This window comes from Rhinolophus ferrumequinum, chromosome 14 (assembly GCF_004115265.2).
Source record: "Rhinolophus ferrumequinum isolate MPI-CBG mRhiFer1 chromosome 14, mRhiFer1_v1.p, whole genome shotgun sequence".
In the NCBI taxonomy this organism is placed as follows: Eukaryota; Metazoa; Chordata; class Mammalia; order Chiroptera; family Rhinolophidae; genus Rhinolophus; species Rhinolophus ferrumequinum.
The window spans coordinates 47,608,866-47,621,122 of record NC_046297.1 but is presented as its reverse complement, the minus strand read 5'-3'; positions in this window follow the sequence as shown (position 1 = coordinate 47,621,122).

Below are 12,257 nucleotides of genomic sequence, written 5' to 3'. Positions count from 1 at the left end.
ACCAACTGAGCCTATCAGACAACCTATCCTGGGTTTTATTCTCTTGCATGACAACACCAGCAATGACCTTATGGTGGTTATTTGTCGATTACAATTTCATAAATCCTAACAACTTGTTTTCTTATTATATTGACAGACACCTTTTGAATAAGGATGAGAGCGTGGGAAAAGGCAGAAAGAGTTAGTAGTACAACCCTGTCCATATCGACTCTAATGCCATTACGATAAACTTTGCTTAAATTTATAGCCAGATTTTCTTTAAGCGCCATCTATCATGCTTGTGAAAGCAATAAAAGTTTGAGAGCTGCTCCAAGACCTCAGGTAGCCCACCTCTGCAGAAGAAAGCTTCTAGCCCACTGAAGATTTTTCTGGCTGCTTAGTTTATGCTGTGTAGGTTTATTTTGGACTTTTTTTTTTTCCTTAAAGTTTCAACCTATACTAATGTATAATGCAGAAATTGCCACGGATGTTATTGATATCAACAATATTATGTGCAGAAAGATCTATGCTTTAAAATGAGGGTAGAAATGAATGACTTTCATTGCTTTATACATGTAATTACCTTTTAATGTTTTAGCATAACAGTATCTTGTTTAACATTGTCAAGAATAAGATATTTGATATAGAAAATTTTTCCAGAGAATTACTTTAATTATGTATTACTTTGATGTAGTTTTTAAAGGGGATTATTTTATTTAGTAGCTTTGTTAGCCTATATATCTGGGTCATAGATAAAAACACCAATGAAATTAATATGTCAAAAATCAATGGCAGTCTCAGGGTTTATAACTGACTGGGGTTTCTATGGATCTGTAGCCAAAATATGAGATGACTTCAACCTCACATTCAGCTGGAGTTGTGTCTGCCATGTCCTCTTCCATTATCAGACGGTCACTTATGGCTGCTAAGTATATCCTCCTTGTTGCAGTTTCCAACCTGTGTAGAAGGGGTAACAGATAACTGAGCTTGTTAGAATTTGTCTAAAGTTAGAATTTGTACATAGATTCTGTGTGATCATTTAAGGAGCTCTGCACTGAATAAGGCATAATAGTGTCAGTGCATGGTTGTGTTTCTATATTCATCAACCACTGCACTCAACAATCTAAGACAGCAGGACCGTAGCTGCATTCTTAGAAGCTACAGGAATGTCTAATACACAATCAGCACTCAATAAGTATGTGTTGGATGACTAAATGAACTTACACTTTGGCCTTTATTTTGACTGCTCTGAAACTCTTCAACTTATTTTCATATTCTTGGCTTTATAGGTTTAGATATGTGAATTCTGCGTAAATAGTTACTGAGAGATCTTGTGAAGTGAGAAAATGAGTGCAAAACTACTTAGCTTAGTGCTTGAAACATAACATAATAGGTGTTCAATAATATTAGGGGAATCAGCATTTTTCTCACCTCTAATGCCCGGTATTTTCAGAGAGGTTGCATGGTATAATGGAAAAATCCACTTAATAGGGACAAGTCCTGGCTTTCTCACACATTATTGAATTCTGGCAGGGGGCAACTAATATAATTTCTCAGAACCTCAGTTTCCTCACAGGGAATTAGAAATAAGTATTCAACTTAACAGTGTATTGAATGAATACCCGTCATTGTTAAGGCCCATAGTATTAAAAGATGGTCTATCCGTTTTCTACTTCACATAGGTTCTTGTGAAATTCAGATTAGATAATATGAGAATCTTTTGTAAACTATGAAGCAATATCCAAAAATTAAATGCTATTGGTGTTGTTTTTCCATGAACTTTAAAGTCTTTCTTTGTTGTTGTTGCTGACAATCATCCAGACTTTTTGGTTTCTTTTTCCTTTACTGTATCCTTCAGAGACAAAGTAAAACAAGTAATGCTTTGTTTTATTCAAAGCTTATTTTTGTTTGCATTTGATTTTTCCAAAGCCCAAGTTCTAGTTTGCTTTTAGGTTTGTTTTGTGAGATTGAGTTACATATTTATAAAAGTTTGGGAATGTTCGGGATGAATCTTTGTTTGGAGGATCTTGGAGAGATTTATAGCTTTGTAATAACTGGATTCGATTGATCTAGGAAATCTTCTTTCTTTATTGATCTAATAAGGAGCCAAGGAATGAAGTATGTATGGATAGCGAAGGTAAGTAGTCTCTTTGAGAGTAGCTCCTTTCTTTATTGGGTAGAGATTCAGGGCGTGCTATGTTGTCAAGTATAGCAAGTAAAATAGAGATCCAGTTAACCTTGATTTTCAGATAAACAGTGAATAAGTTTTTAGTATAAATATTGCCCAATATTTTATCCTGCATTTTATCTGACAACCATAGGTGAGATACTGTCTGTAAGACGCTTAGAAGACTTCTTATCTACTTGAAAGGGTCCATGAGGAGTCTTTACAAAACTGCAACCTCCAGATGATTTTTACCCTGTTAAAAAGTGAGATACTTTCGCCATCTAGAAAAGGGTTCTGTGGGTTGACCAGTCATCTGGGATGTTCTCTTTTAGGGTCTCCTGTAGGAGCAATGACATGACTGCTGGGCTGGAAGTGTTTAATCACTCAAGTAAGCTGGAGACCTAAGAGGCCTCAGTGAAACTGGCTGCTTGACTGGAAGCTCAGCCGACCGCTATTAATTAAAAAGTCTATGTGTGGCCAATCCCCTTGGCTTGGGCTTCCCCCAGCCTGGTGGTTGTATTCCCAGAGGGCATGCCACGAATGAGCATTCCAAGAGTTACGTCCTTTGCTTTTGCCTTCAAACTAAGCAAACAGGAAATTTGTTGAAACCACCAACACTTATGTCCTAGAGATGATCAACATGGTCATGGCACTTGCTACATGGCTTCTGCTCTCTAGGAACATATTTCCTTCAATGAGTAAGAACAGAGAGACAGAGGAGAGAACAAAGAGTACGAAATGAGGATTGAATGAGGGGCAGAGGGACAGGTGTAGGGGCAAGTTATAAAGATGGAGAAGTGGTGACTGGGAGACTGCTAGCTTTGGTGGATCCAGGCACTAGGTAAAGTGAGAGTAATGGATTTCACTGGATTGATACATGGATTATCTAGGATAATTTTGAGGATAAGAAGAGCTGGGTAAGAAGAGTTGACTTCTGGGGAAGAAAAACTGAGAACCTGGAATGCAATTGTTTAAAATCTGCCCCAATATTTTTACGCTTTAGACCTTATAAAAGACTAAAACACAGCAGTTTCATGATTTATCTTTTTTAAAAAAACAAAAATTTTTATTTGATTTTCTTTACATCTTTTCCCACTTATTTTAAGTCTATGACTAGTTGCTTTAAAATAAAAGGATACTTTCACTTAAATGCACTTAAAAATGTTAATTTAACCAAAGGGACTTGCCTCTAACACAAATCTTGGCTTGTAACTTGAGTTATACTACAACATTCACTGCACTGCTGCTTCCTTTCCATATTTCATGAATGTCCCAAGTATAAGCTGATAGCCCCAAAGGTATTCAAGGAGCCTGAGTGAGTATAAATCCCACCCTATGAAGTTTCTAATCACAAGTTCTTGACATGCTTAATACACACTGGGTGTACAGAAAATGTTTGATTAATTCTCACTATGATCGTAGGTTAGCCCCAGAGGTTGCTTTTGGTTAAATAAATATTAGGTCAGTTAGAAGGCTACTTCTCAACCATAACATAGCTGCCTGCTGAGCAAAACAGTGGGTGGCTGGAAAAGCAGTGAATAAGAGCATGTTCTGCCTGTTGCTATGAAATGTGCAAGAGGGTAGCTGAGAGCCCGATTTGCCCCGAGAGACTGTGCAAAATAGAAAGGTCAAGCAAATCAGCTGTACGTTTAGATTGAAATGCAACTGAGTTGTTTCTGAAAGCCAAGCCCAGAGGGAGAATATAACAAGAAGGAAAAATGAGATCATATTGTGCAACCACTGATTGAAAAATCAGGCTATGGTCTTCGGGTCTGTCACTGTATCAGAAAACACAAAATTTCATCAACAGTATTCAGTAATGGGACCTGGAAAGCCACCTGAGTAAGACGGGAAAGGTAATGGGGGCATGAATTTCACGCTAAATCAGAGTACGCATGGGACAGGGAAAGAGCAAAATTAACTTGGTTATCAATCAGCAACACACTCATTTGTTGATGTGGCTGGCCATTACTAAGTAGGAGAAAGTTTTACTTGGAAAATGGGGAATAGGGATGCAAATGATTTAAGGTCATAAAGGGGAAACAATGTCTGACTCCACAGAGAATAAAAGTTGAAATTAACCGGTCCTAAGACAAAATTTCTGCACAGCCTTTGAGACAGATAATAACGTCCGAAGTTTTAGTCTTCAGCCTCCTTCCCTAAGAACTAGTCTTGACATTAAAGACGTTTAGATAATGTTGGAAATTTATGGTGGATCTTTACTACATGAAATGTTGCTTTAACCGTGTTATACCATTGCAGCAGAAAGACAAGAGTGGTTCATTTGCAGATATTTCAAACTTCAGTTACTAGTCCTCCCTCGTTTAAAGAAAAACAGATCGTGAGGTTTATCTAACTCAATTCACAGACTGTCTTTATCTTCCAGCGAAGATCACAAACTCTTCTTGTGTGTTTGAGGCCAGCTTATCATAACCAGCAAGATTTGCAGCACTGTAGCCAAATCCTGGCCCCCTCTAAGAAGTTGTTCTGATAACTATTTCTGGTCTCCTCAGATTACCACCTTAAAGCACATGTAGAGACACCACTCCTTTTCTATCTTCCATTCCTGTCTCAGTGAGACTATTTTAGCAGTCTCATGAAGGTATTCAGATTTTCAAATGTCAGATCCTGTGAAATAGCTTTCCAGGTTGGAACTTTACAGAGCAAAAACCGATTAATTGACATTTTTTAGAATTTAAGATGAAAAAGTAATAAAACACACTGCAGTAGAAAGAAGACATATCACGATCTTTTTAAAGACAGCCACAGGTCACTTGAATTACTGAAACTTCACTGACATCACAATTAAATATTAAACAAGTGTATCCATGGGTAACATTCTAAATGCTGAACCACCGGGACAGCCTGAGCACTGAATTCAAGCTGGGTCTTGAAGGTCCCACTATGTGCCAGGTGTGAATCCGTCAGTTGCTGAGTTAGGATTTGTCTACAGGTCCCTGGCACAGAGGTGAGGTGTTTATGACTATTTACATGAATATTTCAACATCCGAGCGTCTGTACTAGCTGTTTGTGTACACTGCATCATATTATTCTTATTCACAGCCTATGCTGCTCTCCAACTTATTCATTACAAGGCACAGCAGAAAACAAATATGACATGATCTAGATTTTGTATCTTTGCCATGTTTCTTATGCAATTGTGTAATTAATCTCATTGTCTTAAATTTTCTTTGTGTGAAATAATTTTTCCCACCCTCAGTCAAGATATCATAAAAACATTGTGACTGGGAAAACTTTCTGAAGGAAAATCTGTCATTGAATAATGTCTCTATTACTCTCTAGTATTGTTTGTCTTTGAAAGATTCTTAAAGAATCTTTCTTTTCCAACCAGTCATTAAAAAAGAATGTAACTTTTCTAATCAGTCATTAAAAATGCATATATACTAACTTAGCTGGATTCAGACTTAAAAGACAGTATAAACCATCATCAACATCATCATCACCGTTATTACTGTATGACGTCGGTGCTATTTTGATATTTTCAGCCCCTAATAATGTTCTAAAGGAAAGTTTATGCTCACTCTTTTTCACTTTCCCTATGTCAAGTATTTTTAAATATGTTAAAAATATTCTCTCCTCTATTTTTTAACACAATAAAAAAAATTTAGTCTCTGATGTTGGCATCTTAGGGTTAGTTTATTAGAATTCCAAGGACTTCTAATACAAGGATATATATAATATATATGCATGCAGATATCTGTATTTTAATTAAGATGTGACTTGTGAACATCAAGACTGGCATATTAAATTAATGAATAAGAAATATATATATATATATGTGTGTGTGTGTATATATATATATATACTCTATTGCATTATCATGAGTATCTGAGGACATACACAGTTTTCACAACTCAGCCACTTCCTCGCAGGCTGAGGTGAGAATAACAGTACATTTGCATTAGGAACAAAACCTAAACCTTTAGTTGATAAAGGAATGAAAAGTAAAACATGGACTGAGGGAGATAAACATGTTTCCTTATCTCACCCTTTAGTGGCTTAGAAAAGGTTTCTGAGGGAAAAAGGGTTGTGGGAATTTGGTTGCACGTAGCAGAGGATGATTTATGAAAGTTCAATTATAGAGTGACCTCATCTGTTGTATTTGCCAAGAATCAAATGTGAGGGTCCTGGGTACAGTGGAACAAAACGCACGCCTGAATGCATATTGAGCGTCAGGAGTGCTTACATTACAAAGAGCGATGTAGCAGGCCGCTGCCAGATACAAGTCTCCGGAAAGGTGATTATAATTGGAAATATCTAAACAGTGTTTTAAATACAACACACAAGGTCATTCCAATAAAAAGGTAACACAGGCATTGACAAAGAATGACAGGGACACTCAGAAAGTAAGTGGTTGGAATTGCTTTGCGCATGAAGATTCAGGTAGGGGCTAAAAAAGAAAAAAAAGTGTCAGAAGACAGGGTAGAATTCATCTCCTTTTCATTTTATTGTCATGACAGTAGTCATGCTGCCCTTCAAAGGCTCAGACCTGCTATAGCTCCTGCATTGTTTATACCTGCAAGGGATGGTATATAATCAGAAGTAACATTCGGCAAGTCCCCAAACAAAGTTTCTGTCAAAGGGGGGGAAAAAAGAATGGTTTATTATAACTGGCAGGTTAGGAGGGGCAGACACAGAAGAAAAAGCAAGAGTTGAAACGTGCATTGAGAAATGTCTATTTAATACAGTCCGTCTTCTACCTGAACCTGTCTTGTGCCACGTAGAAAATAGCCTATGGTGTGTTGAGAATCTGGACTTGAATCAAGTTGCCAGGTTTCAATTCAATTTATACCCTGTATTTCTTCTACAACATGGAGAAATAATATCCGCCACAGCTCAACTTACCTGTGTGTAAAATGAAGATAAGGTACACGTTTCCGCACTTTGAGTTGTTATCAGAAGATGCGTGGATAGATTCTCTTTAATAAATAAATCTAACACAACAAGACACATAGACTCCAGCAGTGTGTACATTTTCACTGAAACAAATTCAAAAGACACATTTGGGATGTCCTGGAAGCTCATACACACAAGATATAACATAATTCCCTGCCCAGCATTCACTGTGTCTATGCTGCTTTAGCCTCATTTAAAAGCAGTTTTCAAAAGGCAGGGAATTATAATCATGTAATTCTCTGGATCAGTTATATACTATAATAATACAACATCTTTAGCACTTACCATGTTTTACCAAGCACAGTTTTAAGCATTTTATACATAGTACTCTAATCTTCACAATAACCCCATGGTTCACACTATTTCTGCACCCTTTTTACATTGGGCAAACTAAGACAGAGTGGATAAATTTATTGCCCTACATGTACTGGTTTTCTATTGATATACTCAGTTACCACGAACTTAACAGTTTAAAACAACATACATTTATTAACTTACACTTTCTGTTGGTCAAGAGCCCAGGCACATCTTAATGGTCTTTTGCTCCAGGTCTTAACAAGGCTCCAATTAAGGTATCAGCTGGACTATACTTTCATCCCAAGGCTCAGCTGGGGAAGAAGCTGCTTCCAATGTCATTCAGGTAACTGGTAGAAATCATCTCCTTGTAGATATATGATGGAGCGCCTTGCTTTTTGCTGCCTTTTGGCTGGAAGCTGACCTTGGGTGCTAGAGGCCAACTGTGTTCCTTGCCACGTGGCGTCTCCAACATGGCTGCTTATATCATCAAGCCCAGAAGGAGAGTCTCTCATCTTAGGGAAAGTTCAGTCCCTCTTTTAAGGCCTGTTCACCTGATAAAGTCTGGCCCACCCAAGGTACTCTCCCTTTTAACTCAAATTCAACTAATCTGAGACATTGATTATAGCTATAAAATCTCTTCCCATTTGCCGTATCCAAAGGTGAGAAAGTAAGTTATGAGTCCCAGCCACACTCAAGGTTGGGGGGTGCTTACACAAAGGCACAAACAACAGGAGGTGGTATTTTGGGGGGTTAACCTAGGATCTGTCTGCCACACTAGATCAGTGCTTCTCGCTTTAATATACATACAAACCATCTGGAGCTCTTGTGAAGTGCAGACTGTGATTCAGTAGGTCTGGGATGGATCCTGAGAGTCTGCATTTCCAACAAGCTCCCAGGTGATGCTGACGCTCCTGGCCGCTGTGGGGACCACCAAGACCCCATAAAGCTGGACAAGGAAGCAGCAGTTTGCGCTCCTGGCCCCGTGCTCTTAATGGCTTCCTACTTGTCAAATCTCCCAGCACTGCCCACTCCCGCTGCAGGGCTCCATCTGTCGCCTGCTAAGGGGTAGTGATTTACCTTCTCCACCATCACTTCCCCTCCCTACAGGAGAGAGGTTCTTTTCTTACTTTATAAATTGGCCCTCCAGAGATATTTTTATTTGACCAAAGTGGTTTTTTACCGGAGAAATAGTTTCATTTTAAAAGAAAAGAAAAGGAAGTACAGGTTTTAAATACCGCCCCTCCCCCCCTTTTAAAGATAATACATACTTACTTTGAAGAAAAGAACAGGATTTAAAACGTCTTACTTAACTACAAATAACTCTCCCTGGACTTTGTAGGGGGGAATGTTTTTCACGAAAAGAGTAAAGAAACGTTGAATGAAAGATTCTCTTTCAGTAATCTCGCCCAGACAGGAAGCTGTTATCTACCTTCTTTTTAAAACACGCTGCTTAGGCCCTTCCAGCTTGCATTTAGCTCTCAGGCAGCTTCTCCTTTCTCCCTATGGGGTACAAGTAGTGTTAAATGACAGGCAGATGTTAAACAAGATACCTCCCCACTCAGCTTCCTTTGACTCTTTGAGTAGGCTCCAATCTCTATTACAAAAAAAAAAAAAAAAAAAGAAGAAACCTGAAGATAAGCCTGTCACAGGGCTCTGAAATTAACATAACTCAGACCTCCTGCCACTGTTCTAAAACTTGAAATGGTAAATTTTCCAAATGCCTACCAGCTAGTCGCAAGGCCTTCAAAGCAAAGCCAGTGTTCCAAGATTGGAGCAAACCTCCAGCGCTTACCTTGACACTGGGAGAATTAAAGCAGAAGGACCAAGTTAAGTGACTCCCTGTACAAGTACACACTGAGGGACGACGCTGCCCAGTCCCTCCTGTCATGGATGTAACCACGGTGAACATTCCATGTCCCGTTTGATCTTCACAAGAATCCTGCAAATGCACATTTATAATTCCCACTTGGATGGTGAACTCAGGCAGAGGGACATGAAGTAACATATCCAAAGGTCATACGGCTAGCTGATGACTAGGCTTAAGTCGATCCAAAGTCAGCCTACGTGATACAAACAGAGCAGACTAAAAGCACAATAGGGTGCTAACGGTAAGACTGTTAGTGGGTTGAATGGTAGTCCCCCGAAAGATACGTCCCCATCTTAACCCCTGGAATCTGTGACTGTGAACTCATTTGGGGAAAGGGTCTTTGCAGATGTAACTATTTTGAGATTCTCCAGATGAGATCATCCTGGATTATCCAATGACCAGTGTCCTTATGTAAGAGGAAGGCAGAGGGAGGTTTGACACAGGCAGAAGAGGAAAAGACACAGACAGACTTGATGACCATGCAGAGACAGAGGCAGACACTAGAGTGATGCTGCCATAAGCCAAGAAAGCCTTGAGCCACCAGGAGCTGGAAGAAGCCCCTGGATCTTGGCCAGGCCACCACCTTGATTTCTGACTTATGTCCTCCAGAACTGAGAGAGAATACATTTCTATTTTACATCACCATGTTTGTGACAATTGGTTACAGCAGCCCGAGCCAAATAATACAGACCTAGAAAAAACAATCCTTAGGTTAACAACCTGTGGAGTCCCCTGTAATTACCATGTATGCCTGACTCTCTGATGAGAGCATCAGCCCTGAGAGGGCACAGACATTGCCTCATTCATCCTCTTACCTCTAACACACATGGTACTTACGTGTAGCTCAATGAACGTTCCTTGAACTGGACCATGGAAACAGCTGAAAGTCTGGTGAGTGCAGACTGTAAGAACAGCAAGCCTGGAGCCATCTGAGAGCATGCAGAGGAGGCTATGGCAAGTCAGTCCTTTTCAAAGGGTCCAGACCAGCCTGACATCGTCCATGTGGCTCTTTTTCAGGACTGAGGAGCAGGACCAGGAGCCCTGACTGCATTTAGGGGACTGTAGATAGAGGTGGCCTGGGAAATTGAGAGCAACAAACTATTTTCAGCCTTAGTCTAAGCAAAGCCTAGTCATGGAAATGGAAACTGATCCCTACCCATGTGGAAATGGGTAAAATAGGAATAAATCTGAGGTTGTTTCATTTTTAATTTACTTTTAAATATATTCATTATTAAATTATACAAATGTACCCAATGAAGTCTCCCTCTCCCACTACTGATCCCTTCGTTTACCAAAGATTTGTTGAGTGCCTGCTACGGTATGTGTGGTATTCTCAGTGCTTGGGGCACATCAGTAAATAAAACAGGCAAGAGGCCCTCACCTTCCCCTGGGCTGAGCAATCGAAGTGAGGCTCTTTGAAAAGGGAGACTTTGAGCAAAGATTTGAAGTGATGGAAGTTAGCCAAGCACATACTATCTTCCCCCTACCACCCTGATATTACATTTTCCTGAATCCTTCTATAGTTTCTTCATAGATATGGCAGGCAATTTGAACATATATTTTTTATTTTTTCTTTAATAAAAAAAAGGCGGCATACTCTATTGCATCCTGCTTTTTTATTTAATATACCTGGAGCTTTTTGTCAGGTAACTTTCTTTACCTGAAAGTTTCCTTATTTATTTTTGTACTATTGGCTAAAATGTCATTATTTGTATGACTGTACCATAATATATTTAACTGTCTTGCCACCTATCCCATGAATTATTGCATCTTCTTTGTGTTCTTCCCCCTTCTTCACAGTGGTGATGTTGCTTTGTCTTTAAATTTGTGGCTAACGGTTCACGTTTTTTCACCAGTTCTGTAACAATATTTTTCTGGTGAGTGTTCTTTGTTGGTATGTTACTGAACTTCTCCACATTGTTCTTCAAGTGTGTTTGGGTTGATATTAACCCTTTAAAATGTTTTTACATCATTAAATGAGTTGAATTTTTCTGGACTAGGCATTTCAGGAAGTTCCTGTGAGGAGGGATGAGGTCACCAGAATAACTGCCACGAGTGTGGTACAAAACCAAGAACCTTCTATTGGTACCACGGAGACTGTTTACTGCAAGAAGAAAAAAAAAAAATGGTGCATCCATGTAATTCTTTGTGTAGCCTTATTGCCTCTATCTCCTTAAAGCCACTGCTTTTCAAAGTCCAAGTTTAGAAGGATTTTTACTGCCAGCACTGGCACCAGATTTCTGCACTCACCATAGCAAATAAGCCTTGCAGCTTGTTTACTAGAGGATGAACCACTTCCTTTCATAAAATGTGTTTTGTTGTTGTTGTTGTTGTTTTTTTTTTTTGTTGTTTTTTTTTTTGCAAAAATCCTCCTGCAACCCACCACTGCCAGGCCTTCTCAGTATCCTTCTTGACTTCCTGCTTCCGTGTTTCCCCGAAAATAGACCAGGTCTTATATTAAGGTTTGCTCTAAACGATGCATTAGGGCGTATGTTCAAGCGATGTCATCCTGAAAAGTCCTGCTAGGACTTCTTTTCTGGTTAGGTCTTATTTTCGGGGAAACACGGTAGATGGATTCTAACCAATTTCGGCTAGTTTTAGTAGTCACGACACACATGTCAGAGTCTGCAGATGATCTGTGTCCTATTTAACTGAAGATAGAGGTTGAGATTTGGCAATGAGGAAATCATCTGTGACCTTGACTAAATTGTTTCTGGGCAGAAAGCAAAATTGTGAGTTGCATGAGTTGAGAAATGAATAGGAGGTCATAAATTACGGAGTGTAGGCTACTTCTAAGGACACTCCCCACCCTCCCAAATTTATTGAGATATAGCTGACATATAACATTGTATAAGTTTAATGGTGTATAATGTGTTGGTTTGATATAGTTATATGTTGCAAAATTATTACCACAGTAGAGTTAGCTAACCCCTCCTGATGGTCACATAAGATGGGTGGCTATTAAGGAAGGTTTTTCAGGATTAGATAGAAAGTCAGAGCTAAGAAACTCTATATTTAGATCTTGTTAAG